General features: G+C 40.9%; 1 protein-coding gene across 31 annotated transcripts in view; it reads left to right on the top strand.

Annotated features, from left to right (window-relative positions):
* Positions 1–15,335, top strand: part of ABI3BP (ABI family member 3 binding protein) — a 285,033-nt gene that overhangs the window by 33,437 nt on the left and 236,261 nt on the right. The window lies entirely within an intron of this gene.

Raw genomic sequence — 15,335 nt, 5'->3', positions numbered from 1 at the left:
AGTGAGAGGAGAGAGACAGAGAGAAAGGTCTTCCTTTGCCGTTGGTGCACCCTCCAATGGCCACCACAGCCGGCACGCTGTGGCCAGCGCACTTGGGCCATCTTCTACTGCTTTCCCAGACTATAGCAGAGAGCTGGATGGGAAGTGGAGCAGCCAGGTCCCAAACTGGTACCCATATGGGATTCTGGCACTGCAAGTGATGGCTTTATCCACTACATCATAGTGCTGGCCCCCTGCTTTGGATTTCTTTTGTACTTTTATGAGGAGATTTTCTGCCTTTACATTTTTTCACAATGAAGACTATTGCTCTCTGTTTCTGTGTGTAGCAAATCCTTAAGAATCATTTGTAGAACTGGACAAATGGTGACAAATTCTTTCAAGTTCTGTTTGTTTTGGAAGGTCTTTATTTCACCTTCATCTATAAATTAGAACTTGGTTGGGTACAGTATTCTGGGTTGACAGTTTCTTTCCTTTAGGACTTGGACTATGTCTCTCCATTCTCTCCTAGCTTGTAGGGTTTCTGAGGAGAAATCAGCTTTAGTCTAATTGGGTATCCTCTGAAGGTAATCTGGCATTTTTCTCATGCACATTTTAGAATCTTTTGTTTTACTGTTGAAGGTTTGATTATAATCTTTTGTGATGGAAATCTTTTCTGATCTCGTCTATTAGGTTTTCTGTGTGCTCCCTATACTTGTATGTCTCTTTCTGCCCCAAAATTAGAGAATTTTTCTGTTTATTTTGCTAAATTGACTTTCTGATCCATTCTCTCTTTCCAAACTTTCAAAAACTCCTAGGACACATACCTTTGTTCATCAGTATCCCATAAACCTTGAACACGATTTTCAGTTTTTCTAATTTTTTCTTTCTTTTTTTTTTTTTTTTTGTCTGAGGCATTTCTCTGGATTTGTCTTCTATCTCAGATGTACTTTCTTCTGCCTTACCAAGTCTGTTGTTATGGCTTTCCACTATATTTTATTTTTAGCATTCTGAATTCATCATTTCTAATATTTCAGTTCCATTTCTCTTTGATATCTCAATCTCTTGGGAAAATATTTCATCCATATCATGTATGAATTTCTTTATCTCATGATTTTGTTTCTCTGTATTTCTGAATAGTTTTATGATCATTCTTTGGAATTCATTTTCAGTTATTTCATCAATGTCTTTGTCTTCACATTCTAATATTAAAGTCTTTCTGGGTTCCTTTTGAGGAATCATGTTGTCTTCCTTGTCCTTGTTTCTTATATTTCTGCATTTGTTTTTAGGATTTGTGCATACACTTGTTGATTTTCTCCTCTGATTTTTTTTAAGATTTATTTTATTTATTTGAAAGACAGTTACAGAGAAAGGTATAGACAGAAGGTCTTCCAGCCTCTTGTTCACTCCCCAGATGGCCACAACAGCCGGAGCTGTGCTGATCCGAAGCCAGGAGCCAGGAGCTTCTTCCGGTTCTCCCACATGGGTGCAGGGGCCCAAGGACTTGGGCCATTTGGGCCATCTTCTACTGCTATCCCAGGCTATAGCAGAGAGCTGGATTGGAAGAGAAGCAGACAGGACTAGAACTGGCGCCCATATGGGATGCCAACGCTTCAGGCCAGGGCTTTAATCCCACTGCGCCATAGAGCTGACCCCTCCTCTGATGGGTTTTATCTTTGAACCATGCTTCTGCAACTTAGTAGAATGTTTGCTCCTACAGTGGATATCCAGAAGCATGTGCTGGTGTGGGTCAGGGAGCTCTGGCCAGTGCTCAAGTGTTGGGGGAGAATCTTCTTGTGTGTAAGATAAACCTGAACAGCTGCAGAGGGGGCTGGCCCTCTGGCCACGCGGATGTAATGGAATCTCTGCTGCAGCAAGAATTTAGTGGAATAGCCAGGTTTGACTAGCTGTGGGCATGTGAGAATATCCCCACAAGGGTATTTTGTTAACAACAATGCTTTAACTGCTTATGTAATTTAAAATTTGTAAATAAAAGCTATTTAATAATGATAATTGATTTGAAGAACACTTATATCTTTGCAATGAAGGCTAACTTTACATTAGCAAGAAAAAATAGAAGAGTCAGTTATATTTTCTCTCAAATACTAAAGAAATAGAAGAAAACTTTTCCTCTGCTGAGATTATTGGGGATTTCCTCTGTCTCTTGGCAGATGTTTTAAAAATGAGTTCACACCCTCAAATATGGACTCTTCTTACTCCACCCTGTGTCTTAGTCCAACAAAACCCATGTTTCCTTTCAAAAAAGCATGATTTTATTTTTTTCTTGATGACATAGATCTGCTTTTCTGTCTGTTCTGAGCTATGTCTTGAGGTTAGAATAGCCTAGAGTTTTTCTCCCCTTCTTATTAAGTGCACACTTTTAGAACAAGATGCTGTTTTTAATATAGCATTCATTACTTATGTTTGTAGAGTTGATGCAGATTTTTTTAGATTTTTAATAAAATCCAGAGTCACAGGACTGCTGCTGCCTATGTTTGTTAGTTGAACCATTATCAGGTTAGTACTTGGATCTTGCTTTCTCTGCATAGGGCAACAGGGAGTATCTGGTATGGGACTGGATTGCTGGACAGAAGCCCAGGGTTCCAACTCTGGCAATGACACTGGTTAGCTCCTGAGGCTTACATTAGTCTTCTAAGTTCATGCAAGTTTAAAATGAAGAACTTTGTCTAGAGTCTTCAGATTAACATCCCATCCCCCTTGCCTGTCTCTCAAATTCAGGGTGGTGCACTTGTGAGATCAGTTTGGGAACTGCCTTATGGCTCATTGCAGGCTGCATGTGTGGATATTTTGGCTCTAATCTGGGTCTGTGACTTTGTAGCTTCGTGGTTTGTGTCACTTAGATCATGTCTGCACCTCCCCACCCTTTGTGTCAAACAATGGATCCACGTAAAATGATACAACATGAAACAACGAGGATACTATTGGTGAACTGAGAGTAGATTACTCCTCCTGTGGGTTTGAGAAAGATCAGCAAATCCCAAAGGGGCTCATCTGTAGCAGAAACTCACATTCAACAGTTAATTTGTATTTCTTTTAGGGCAGCAAGTTACATTTTAGATATCCAAAATGGACCACACAGGATTTGTTTTTCTTTAAAAGATTCTAGGATTCAAAACTTTATATTAAATAACAGATTAAAAGGCTGGGAGTAACTTCATTCTTACATAGAACAGGGTCCAGTAGGACCAGATTGTCCCATCAGAACTACCCAATCTTGTCCATGCAGTCCAACCTGTGTCAACTAACAACAGAGCCCCTCATTTGATGCTTATTCTAACCTTAGGATGTTTGGTCCCTGCTAATGTTTTTGGTTTAGTCAATTCAAAATATGTGTGGTTTTTCTCTTGCTTGTAAATGTATATTTTTATGAAGACTACATTGAACTTACTCAAACTAATGACTATTTGTAGATGATAATTTTACCTTTCACAAAATGTTCACTAGAGCATGTCTGATCTAGACACATGAACTAAAATTTAAATATCAATCTAGGTGCAATCATTCTATCTTACCAACTTCTTTTTGCAATGATTAAAATCAGAAACTTGCAAAGAGGCATGTACAAATGATCATAAACTAGGAAGTATCTTACTACATATTCATAAATTAAATTTTTTGAGATAATGTTTTCCAAAAGGTTGTGAGGCCTAACCTGTCTGAAGCTTCATTTCCCTCAACATTTGATTTTTTTTTTAATTTAATGCAACGAAAACTTAATATATCCTTTGGAATTTGTGGAGAGCAAATGAGATTTACCTAACTATTTTAAATAGGGTTCAGAAATAATAACCCAGATTGTATACAGCTCAAGCCTTTTTTTCACACTCCTGGGAATATACCCAAAGGAAATGAAATCAGCATGTGAAAGAGTTGCCTCTACCCTCCCCCCCACCTATTTTTAGCAGCTGAATTTACAATAGTTAAGAAATAGAATCAGCTGAGAACTAAAAGAAGAATGAAGAAACTGTAATACACACACACACAATGAAATACTAGTCAGACAGAAAAAAGAATGAAATCCTGTCTTTTGCTACAAAATAGATGCAACTAGAGATCATTATGGTTAGTGAAATATGCCAGACACAAAAATATAATTAGTGCATGTTTTCTCCGATTTGTGGTAACTAATAAATAGAATATAAAAATGCAATGCATATGAGTAAAATTGACATTTTGGGATTTTTATTCTTGATAACCCTTTTCTATACCCCTGTGGAGCAATGGTCTCTCTGCCTTTCACTTGTTGAACTCTTTATTTAGTGGAGCATGAAACCTGTGATTATAAAGTGAATTAAAATATATTATTGCAAAACTTGAAAGAAAAAAAGAAAAGAAGTAGAAAGAGAAGTAGCATTACATTCTTAGAATTATATCTATGAACTGCATATTCTCTTTATATTAATAAAAAGGGCATTAATCCAATTACTATGATCATATTGCTAGTCAAGGAAAAATTGAGTGTACTAAAATGATCTGTCAAATAAGAGTAATATTAAATATTATTAAAATTTTTAAAATGGTATTACAAATTATAGAGCTTTTACATTCATTGCACATGTGGCAACATTTGAGTTTTCTTAATGCAAAACCATGTATTCATCATGGTGAGGATACAGAGTTATAACATATAGTCTCCTAGGGATACAATCATAAATACAAAGCCACTAAGCCTGACATCTGGAATAACACCTTATGTCTTGAAAGAAGAATGAGAACATTCTTGGATAAATCATTTTTATATGTGATAGGTCATAGGAGATATACAAGTATTTGAATCCTTACATTCATAAGATTCCTGTAACTTAATCTGTGCTGTAGTTTCATCAGTTTAACTAAGCTAGAAACCGTATTTTATAAATCATTTCCACTTCTTATTTACAACGCAACCTTGTGACAATGAAGGATCTTCCCAGTTTTGTTGTTGCTGTTGTTTAATTTTCTGCTTTGAAATCGGCGTCAGCACAGTTTTTCTGCAACAGACTGGATAGTAAATACTTTAGGCCTTGTGGGACATTTGGTGTGTGTCACACTCAACTCTGCTGTTTTTACATAAACAGGTGATAAACTGGAATTAGACCATAGGCAACTGTTTGTCCTTTAAAGCATGAGATTAAAAGACAGTGTTGCTTCACTTTCTCCACTTCACCAAAGAGAAGCTGCAAAAGATAAGGTGATGGATACATTTCTTACCCAGCTATGATCAAATTAGAGAGACTGGGTTTATTGATAACAGATCTCTTGCCTGCACTCATAGTCCACACATGAAGTCATGGATCTCTATTTTTGACATAACAGCTGTGCACTATGGAAACAATTAGTGTTGTGATCCCTGTGTGACAACTTCAGGTTGAAGAACAGACATTCTCAGGATTATGAAGTTGATCCTGCTTTAATGTAGCTCTCCAAGGATTAAATTAGGAGGAAAAACCTAAGCTAGTCACAGAACTGGACCTGACTCATGGACATTTTTTGGCCCATCTTTGTCCTTGGGTGAAGCCCTCCCTTCCCCAGGGATGTGACAACAGCATGTGTACAAAAGTGTGTTTCAGACACCTCTACAACAATGGTAGCATTTATCATTTGTAAGACACAAAATTGAGCATGCTGAGGACAGATCTTACTGTATCAATCCAGAATTCTGTCACAAACCTAAGTATATAAGGTTTCTGAATATTCTTAGGCTGTAAAGTGGATGGGACTTGAGAATGAAGACGTTTGAAAAGAGTTAGGGTCACAGGTTGTCCGTTACTTCACCAGTCTGGACCTCTTTCAACCTCAGCTATTATGACTCCTAAGGCTCTTCCACCAGGGACATACTATGATTCCCTTCTCCAGGGTACCCAGAATAACATCTGGTGCATAGTAGTTTCCCAATAAACGTGGAGGGGAAATGAATGATATGTTAACTCAATCATTTCCTCACTAAAATCTTTTTTGGTGATGAATTGAATACTATTCTGCTATTTATTTTATTTTATTCAGAATAAAGACTTTTCATGTTTTCATGTCACTGCAACAGCAACTTTACTAGGATCATTTTGTGTCGCTCCCCCTCTTCGTGGAGGAACGACACAGGACCCTGCGCTGTTCTTTTGTCTGCTCGGCCCTCCCCGGGTTTGCTGCTGGTTCTTCCCGGGTTGGCTACCGTCCCTTCCACCTCCGTGGAAGGGCGGTTCCCCCTGCCACTTTCCCCACTTCCGCAGGGGAGCGGCACACCGCCGGCCGGCTCTCTCGGGGGCTGCATAGGTGTTCCTTCAGATAGATCTTCCCCTTAGATGTTCCTGGTGCATGTTGTCTCTCTCCTCCTTTATAGTCCTCTTCCGCCAATCCCAACTCGGCTGCCCACACGCCGAGTACGCTGCTCTCCTCCAATCAGGAGCAGGATCAGCTCCTGCAGGTTATTGGTCAAACTGGAGGCATCTGTGTAGAAGTTGTTTACTCCTCTCCCAGCGCCATATTGTGGGAGAGCAGATGCATAGAATAAGTCTTAATTCGAGTAACTTAGTCTAGTCCGAGTTGCTCCCCACAATTTTGGGTCATCAATAATTGGCCAAGGACATTTGCTAAAATTAAAGAGCTGGGTTTCTTTCTTGGAGGTTGCTATTTAAGGAAACTGGAGTGGTTAATGGAGTTTTAATGGAAAAGATGCAGAATTCTCTGAAAAGATACAAGTCCATAATGTATCTGAATTTCCATAGGCAGTGAAGTGGATGGGACTTGACATGAGTCAGGACACAGACTCTAGTGTGGATTTAACTTAGACTCATGAGTCCATTAATTCAGAAGTCCAAGGTTTGGCTTTATACTTGCTCCAGAAACAGAAAGATGTGGGGAAGGGGATTTGGCATGGAAATGGAGCTGAAAATGACAAGTGAGTACCTTTTGTCCCTAAGTGATTTCTTATCACTGTATGTATATTATTAATACTGAGATAATGCAATTTAATTTATCTTATTGATGTAAAATTTTACTGTTAAACAAGAAACATCTTAATTGTTTATCAGTCTTTGAACCCAATAAGATTCAGCTCCTCAGGTATTTTCTGGTATGACAGATAACCAACGCTTTATAGCTTTAAAGAAGAGGTTTGGGGCCAGCACTGTGGCATAGCAGGCTAAGCCACCTTCTGCAGTGCCAGCATCCCATATGGGCACCGGTTTGAGTACCAGCTGATCCAATCCAGCTCCCAGCTAATGTTCCTGGGAAAGCAGAGGAAGATGGACCAAAGTCCCAGGGCCTCTGCCACCCACATGGGAGATCCGGAAGGAGCTCCTGGCTCCTGGCTCCTGGCTCCTAGCTTCTACCTGGCCCCATACTGGTCATTGAGACCATTTGGGGAGTGAACTAGTGGATGGAATATTTTCTCTGTCTGCCTCTCTCTCTCTCTCTCTCTTAACCTCTCAACTCTGCCTTTCAAATAAGTAAATAAGTCTTTTAAAAAGATAAAGAAGAAAAAGTTGGCATAAGCAGTGAGGACAGGAAGCCTCAAAGAAACCCATATTGGAGTAAAGTGTTAAAATTAGAGGTAAGAGGATGCTGAACTTTTTCTCTACAAATTTTTAACTCCCAGGGTCACCATATAGAAACTTGGTATAAACTCTTATCCTTTTTATTTATTTTTTTGACAGGCAGAGTTAGACAGTGAGAGAGAGAGAGACAGAGAAAAAGGTCTTCCTTCCGTTGGTTCACCCTCCAAATGGCTGCTACGGCCCGGCGCACTGCGCCAATCCGAAGCCGGGAGCTAAGTGCTTCCTCCTGGTCTCCCATGTGGGTGCAGGGCCCAAGGACCTGGGCCATCCTCCACTGCACTCCCGGGCCACGGCAGAGAGCTGGACTGGAAGAGGAGCAACCGGGACAGAATCTGGTGCCCCGACCAGGACTAGAATCCGGGGTGCTGGCGCCGCAGGCGGAGGATTAGCCAAGTGAGCCTAGGCGCAGTCCACTCTTATCCTTTTTAAATGGCAATGATTTAAGTGACTCAAGTTCTTTCTCTATTTCTATTAAAATAGAGCAAATGAAAAAACGACAAAAGGAAGGAAGGAAGAAAGGCAGGCAGGGAGATTCAGAGCTTAAGAGGCTGATGCTTAGACAATTGAGATCTGTGAGCTTGTGTGTTAGGCCCAGGCATCAGGAAAGAAGGAAGGAAGGAAGGAAGGAAGGAAGGAAAGAAGGAAGGAAGGAAGGAAGGAAGAGAGAGAGAGAGAGAGAGAGAGAGAGAGAGCAGGCAAGCAGGCATTTCATGAAGGAGAGCCAAAACAGAGAAACTGAGTCCAGGCTGGAGTGTCAGGGAAGGAGCAGTAGATATCAAGGGGAGGAACGTGGAGGCTGCATACCGAGTGGCATCCTGTGGGAGGAAGCTCAGAGCCTATTTGGGAAAAGGCTCTGCTCAGCCACTCTGCCTTGAGGACAGGAAAGCTGGGCACTGTGACCCAGGGACAGCAAGCCAGTGGAATGCTGGAAGATGAAGCCAGTGAGAAAGGAAGGGGCTAAATCATCCATTGGGAGGTCGACTGCAATAAATTTTTGGAAAAAGTTTGAAGTGTCCTAAATACAAGTGATAGAATCAGAATCCTATTTTTAAAAGAAGTCCATCAGCAACCTGGAGTCTGTTATCATAGCTGAAGAAAGAAATGGCCACAATTTGGATGAGTAATGCTTACTAGTGGTGATTTAGTAGTGATAAATAAGGAGGAATGAATTTGTGAGATATTAAAAAACTGAAAATATATATATTTGATAACCTGATATTTGGAGAGAAAAGAAGATAGCATCAGAAGTGAATCCTATGATCCTAGCCTACACATGCATTGAACATGAAAAATGTAGTGGTTCAGAATTTATACCATAATCTTGCATTTTTCAAATTTCTAACTCCAATACTTAAAGTGGTATAATCTTGGGCTGATCACTTAGCTACTCTGTGCCAGAATTTTCTCACCTTTGAAATGGTTAGGATATTAGTAGTCACACCATCAAGTTATGGATTTTTTTTTTTTTGACGGGCAGAGTGGACAGTGAGAGAGAGAGAGACACAGAGAAAGGTCTTCCTTTTCCGTTGGTTCACCCTCCAATGGCCGTTGCAGCCTGCGCGCTGTGGCCAGCGCGCTGCGGGCAGCGCACTGTGCTGATCCGAAGCCAGGAGCCAGGTGCTTCTCCTGGTCTCCCATGCAGGTGCAGGGCCCAAGGACTTGGGCCATCCTCCACTGCCTTCCCCAGCCACAGCAGAGAGCTGGACTGAAGAGGGGCAACCAGGACAGAATCCGGCGCCCTGACTGGGACTAGAACCTGGTGTGCCAGCGCCACAGGCGGAGGATTAGCCTAGTGAGCCGCGGTGCCGGCCTTTTTTTCTTTTTTTTATGGATTTTTTTTTACAACATCAAGTTATAATATAGATAAACAAACAGTTCCTGGCCCAGGATAAGTATTATTTGTTGTTAGTTATCAGCATTACTTTATGGGGATGGTCATCCCCTAAAAAAAGGAATACTGGAAAAATATCAGCGATGGGGCTAAAGAATATGACTTGATCGATCTTAGGTTTGTTGCCTAGGTGACTTTGATATACCTTAGAGAAGAGTGTTGCATAGATATAGAAGAGGCTAGAACCTGATGACAAGATTTGGAGTAGAAGTCATCAGTTTATAATGCATAGATCAGTGGAGATGAACACAATCACCATAAAGATTTCAGGATAAGCCCCAAGGGCTTCCAATATTTAATGACCAGGTGGAGGGGCTAGAACATACAGAGAGATTTTTAAAAGATGAAAGGCAGAAGTAGAAGAATGTTTGGAGAAAGAGGGTGTGGTCAACAGTGCCAGGTACTGCCAACAGTTCAAAACGAAGAATAATCTGGTGAAATCCTGTCCCTGCTGACCTTCCAGTGAGCTTTCCATTTGTGTAATTGACACAGATGCTATTTCATGGTGGGCTAAGAGGTAAGGAAAACAGAACCAGTGAGTAAAGACAGTGTTCAGAGATTTGGCTTCTCAACCAAAAAGAAGAGAGAAGGAGCAGGAACTGGAAGAGAATGTGAGGTCAGCTGAGGACAAGTTTTTTGCTGTCATTTTCAAAATGAGAGAAATGTGTGTGTTTTAAGTATCAAAGAGAAGGAAATAAATGGATTGAAGAGTCTAATTTTCCTTAAAAAAAGAGTGGATAAGAGACAGAATATAGGTTGGGGAATTATTTTTGAACAAAGAGAAAAATAAGTGCTATTACACAGGAGATTGAAAGGGATGAGTGCTGATATAGGCAGGCTTGTAGATTTAGAAGCAGGCATTAAAGGGATATCCTGTCCAATGACTTCAATAGTCATGAGAAATGTCTGCCAAGTGAGGCAAGGGAGATGAGAAGAAAGGGCTGGGAGTTTAACAAAGTCATGGGGAGAAGGGAAGAATAAACTGGCATGGGTAATGAAGACTGACTTGAGATCATTGATTACGAATTTACAGTGATGCAATTATTTCTGCTGTGTGATGTTCTCAGGCAGTTTGCTACTTGGAGGCAGGATTGAGATATCACCATAAGGTAGAAATGGGGCAGGGATTTGGGAGTGAGGGGTAGGCTAGATGTTTCAGGTTTGGCAAGAATATTATTGCAGTCTGGCACTGTGGCATAGCAGGTAAAGCTGCCACCCGCAGTGCTGGTGTCCCATATGGGTGCCAGTTCGGGTCCCAGCTGCTCAATTTCTAATCCAGCTCTCTGCTATGGCCTGAGAAAGCAGTAGAAGATAGCTCAAGTCCTTGGGCCCCTGCATCCACATGAGAGACCAAGAAGAAGCTCCTGGATCCTGGCTTCAGAAAGGTGCAACTCCGGCCATTGCAGCCAACTGGGGAGTGACCAGTGGATAGAAGACCTCTCTCTCTCACTCCCTCTCTCTCTGTCTGTCTCTTCCCTGTATAACTTCTCCTTCTCTCTCTGTATAACTCTCCTTCTCTCCGTGTGTAACTCTGACTTTCAAATAAATAAAAAAAATCTAAAAAGAAGAATATTATTGCAGTAAAGGACCCTGAAATCTATTGACCATAGAAGGAGCTACTAGTTTTGAAGAAGTCCATGAAGTCCATTTTATTTTCTCTTTTTTTTCATAAAGACTATTTTCCAACAATAGAATGGCAGCAGGAATAGTTTAACAAAAGGAGATGAAGTTGTGATTAAATACTAATATGCTTGAATTAATTATTTTGGAGGTAGAGCAGATTTATTGATGGAAATTTTGATGCTGGTTTATATGGAAACGTTTTACACAGAAAATTGTGGGAATTTGTTTTTTGTAAACTTATGGAATTTTACACAAGAGCTTGGCTTTTTGTATCATAATAGTGGTAATATTATCTGGATCTAGATTCATGACTTGGTGTACTCCTAATTGTTAGTTAGGGTAAGTTTTCTCTTTCTTGTCCCATTTTATGCTCACCTTGGTGTACTGTCAACTGTTGCATCCACACATCTTTCTCATGCTAATATTTCTCTTTTCCTCTTAGACCCTTGAATAGTGTTGATAACCCAATCCTAACGTGAACTCCACTTCCCTTAATATATGTGATCTTCCTTCTTTAAGATTGATTCTGTGATCCAAATTGCAAACCCAGCTGTGATGGTAGGCACTTGGGAAAAGATACATTTCATTGGGTTTAGCCTTTCAGTGCCTAAAATCTGGCCCCAGGTACTCCTTTTATCACCTAGTTTGTACTATGGGGCTGCCTTTCCTGAATCTTGCTATGTATGAGGCATAACTCTGAATGGCCTGATATAAAGACACCAATTTTTTATTGCTTCTATAACAAATTTCCACAAAATTAGACATTTGAAAAGCAGAAATTTATTATCTTACAACTCTACAAGTCAAGAGCCTGAGAGCCTTGGCTGGTTCTTACGTTCCAGGACTTAGAAGGCTGAAATAAGGCAGTCAGTGGGTATAGACTCTTAACTGGAAGCTCAGAAGAATAAATTCACACTGTGTCGGTGGCCAGGCTCCCAACAACTTGGACATCCACATCCCTAGATCTTTGCTGGTTGTAGCCCTTGCTTCATTTCTCACAGGTGGGAGTCTCATCTCTACAGTTCCATAGGAATGTCCTTGATGGGAACCCTCTGCAGCAACTCTGGACCCCACACTTCCACTTGGCATTGCCCTAATGAGTGTTCTCTGCAGTGGCTCCACCCCTGCAACCACTGTCATCTTGGGCCCCAGGTTGTCTGGGAAAGTCTTTGAAATCTAAATGGAGGTCCCCATGCCACCATGGCTGTGTTTATCTCAGCCTACCTGGCTGCTCTCTGAGAATGCACATTACTCTCTGTGGTTTCTCCAGCATGTCTGGCACACTGCTTTTGTTGGCCAGTGTCTCATGCCACTGGCACCTTTACATTTTTGGACTCTCCTCTGCAGCTCCACTCTCATAGCATCACTACACATCACACTATGCAGGGGTTCCAACTCTGGAAATCTCAGTGGAAGCTGCCACACTCCACAACTCTTGTGTTCTGTATACCTTTAAAACCAGAGTCAAATGGAGAACAGTAAGGTGTGCTTACAGAAGGAGCCATACCTATTTGCACATTGGCTACAGTAGAATTAAAGCTCTTTGCCAGCAAGCTGAAATCTGGAGCTGTTTCTGGGCAAGCAAGATGCCCCAGGAGCCTTTCCTAAAAAGACTCTTCCCTAAAGGATTCTTTAAACAAACTTGCACTTCTCAGTTTCTTGTTGGTCTGGAATGGGAGTGGCTGCTTTGAAGATCTCTGAAATGCTGGTGGAATATTTCTCCTATTCTCTTTCCCATTAACACATGGCTCTCTTTTATCTGAGCCAATCTCTTCAGCAAATGGTTCTACATTGGACTCTGTCCAGAACACAACTTTCTTCTCTCCTTGTGGTCAGGCTGTGAATTTTCCAACTTTTTCTGCTGGCTGCTTTTTAGTAGTGATTTTCACTGTAAAACTAACTAGCAGCAGCCAATAATTCCCAATAAACAGCCCAAATTCTTGAAATCTGCATCAAATAAACCAGTCTACTACTTTGAGTTCAGGTTCCCACAAAGTTTTAGGACATGGAAACAAGAAGCCAGGTTCTTTTATAATAAAAATGGCCTTTACCATTCACATTTCTCTCCCAGCTTTTACCAGGAAATCAATCCTAAAAACACCTCCACACCTGCAGATATGGCTAATAATAATGACCCCATTTCTCTTGTACTAAGTTTCTATATTAGTTATCTTTCCATAACCTTAACTGAAATGCCTTAGAGGAGCTGCCTAGGAATGAGGAAGGTTTAGTTCAGCTTGCAGTTTTGGGGTCCACAGTTCAAGGCTGAGAAATCCCACTGGTCCGGTGTCTGATGAAGATGGTGAATGGCAGATGGCAGAATGTGTGCCAATGGAAGATCACATGGTAAGCCAGGAAGCAAAAAGGGAAGGTAGGCCAAACTTAGCTTAAATGACCAATCATCTATTGAGAACTACCTATTTTCTAATGCCATAAAGACCTGGATTTAATGACACAAAGACTTCCCACTGGGCCTATCTCCTAGATGTCATAAGTATATCAAGTCTTAATCCATTAAGTTCATCCTTAATCCATTAGCCACTAATGTTAAAACTAGGGGAACCAAACTCCCAAGACATGGGTCTTTGGGGGATATCTCAACTATTAATCAAACCAAAGCAGAAATGTTGCTAATTTGAAGATTGTTTGGTAGGGGGAGAAGATAGGGGGGAGGGTTTGCTTTGGGTTTTCATTTGGTTTGGTTTTGTTGGTTGTTGTAAGCTTTAAGAGTAGGAGTTGTGCCCCCTTCAACCTTTCACATCTTAAGTGAAAATCATAAGTTCAATGTCTTAAAGAAGTTATGGAACATTTTTGCATTACAGACCTACTGTTTATGAGACAGAGAAGGGGAGGGGGGGATTTACATCTGGTTCACTTCCCAAATGCCTGCAATCACCCCCAGCCAGAGTCAAAGCTGGGAGGCAGAAATACAATCTAGGTCACCTACATGGGTGGCAGACCCCAATCACTTGAGCCATCAGGGGTCTGAACTTGCAGGAAGCTGGTACTGGGAGTAGAGCTGGGACCCAAATCCAGGCACCCTGGTGCAGTATATAATCACCTTGTTAAATATTAAATTGACTGTTTTCCTTGAGAGTTATTTATTTATTTGAAAATCAGAGCAACAATGAGGGACAGAGATCTTGCATCCACTGGTTCACTCAAAATGACTAAAACAGGCTGAAGCTAGGAACCCAGTCCATACAGGTCTCAAGCACTTGAGGTAGGTAGAAGCTCAAGTACTTGAACCGTCATCTTCTGCTTCCTATTCACATTAGCAGGGAGCTGGATCAGAAGCAGAGTAACTGGAAGTTGAACAGATACTCTGATGTGGGTGTCCCAAGAAGCAGCTTAATCTACTGCACCACAATACCAACCCCCAGATGGCAATCTTAACTGGTATATTAACCACTAGGCCAAATGCTCACTCATATTACTGCTTTGGGACTATAAGTATGCATTACTTCTTCCTTGGTTTTCCTTATATATATTTGTATATATATTTGTATATTTATATGGAATATATTTGTATATTTATATGGAATATACAAATATATATACGAGGGTACCTATCATAGCTAAAAATACCATACTGCTGGATTCTCTGATTAAGTATTTCCTCAAAATTCATTTTCTCTAGTGAAGTAAGACTGCAAGAAGTACTTGTTCCAACTCTTGCCCTCTGTCCCTCTAAATATATCTTCTTTGCTCTCTTTTTCATTTTTCATTTCTTAGTCAATATTATTGTTTGTAACACTACCTACATTGTCCCTAGATTGCACTATTTTCATGAGAGATTCCATAAATAATAATAAGCTGCCCTGCTGAGTCCATAGCACAATTTCCCTACATCAGGAGCTGAGCTGGCTGTGAGTGGCAGGGTCCAGAGTTAGGGTTTGATTCTCCCCTGGCAAGTAGCTTGACTTTGCCCGGCTTCACTTTCCCCACTGTCTGGATTTTCTCCTTTATCACTAGCCGCTCCTCTGTCTCCTTTGCTGACTCATCCTCATCTTGCCAACCTCTTAAACACTAATGTCCCAGGACTCAGTCCTTGGATCTCTCCCTTTTCTGTGTCCTCTCACTCTCCTGGTGATCTCATCCAGTCTCATGACTTCAAATGCCATCTAAACACTAATGAGTTGAAAATTTATATCTCCAGGCCTAAACACTCCCTTCAACTTCAGAGCCGTTTTCTCCAACACCCTACATAGTATCTCTATTTGGCTTTCTAATAGACACACAGGATTTAGCTGGTCCAAAACTAAGCTCCTAATGCCTTCTGCCCCAAACTTTCT

The sequence above is a fragment of the Oryctolagus cuniculus genome, chromosome 4, assembly GCF_964237555.1.
Source record: "Oryctolagus cuniculus chromosome 4, mOryCun1.1, whole genome shotgun sequence".
NCBI lineage: Eukaryota > Metazoa > Chordata > Mammalia > Lagomorpha > Leporidae > Oryctolagus > Oryctolagus cuniculus.
The sequence above is the reverse complement of the archived record's forward strand: the minus strand, read 5'-3'. Positions and strand labels throughout refer to the sequence as shown.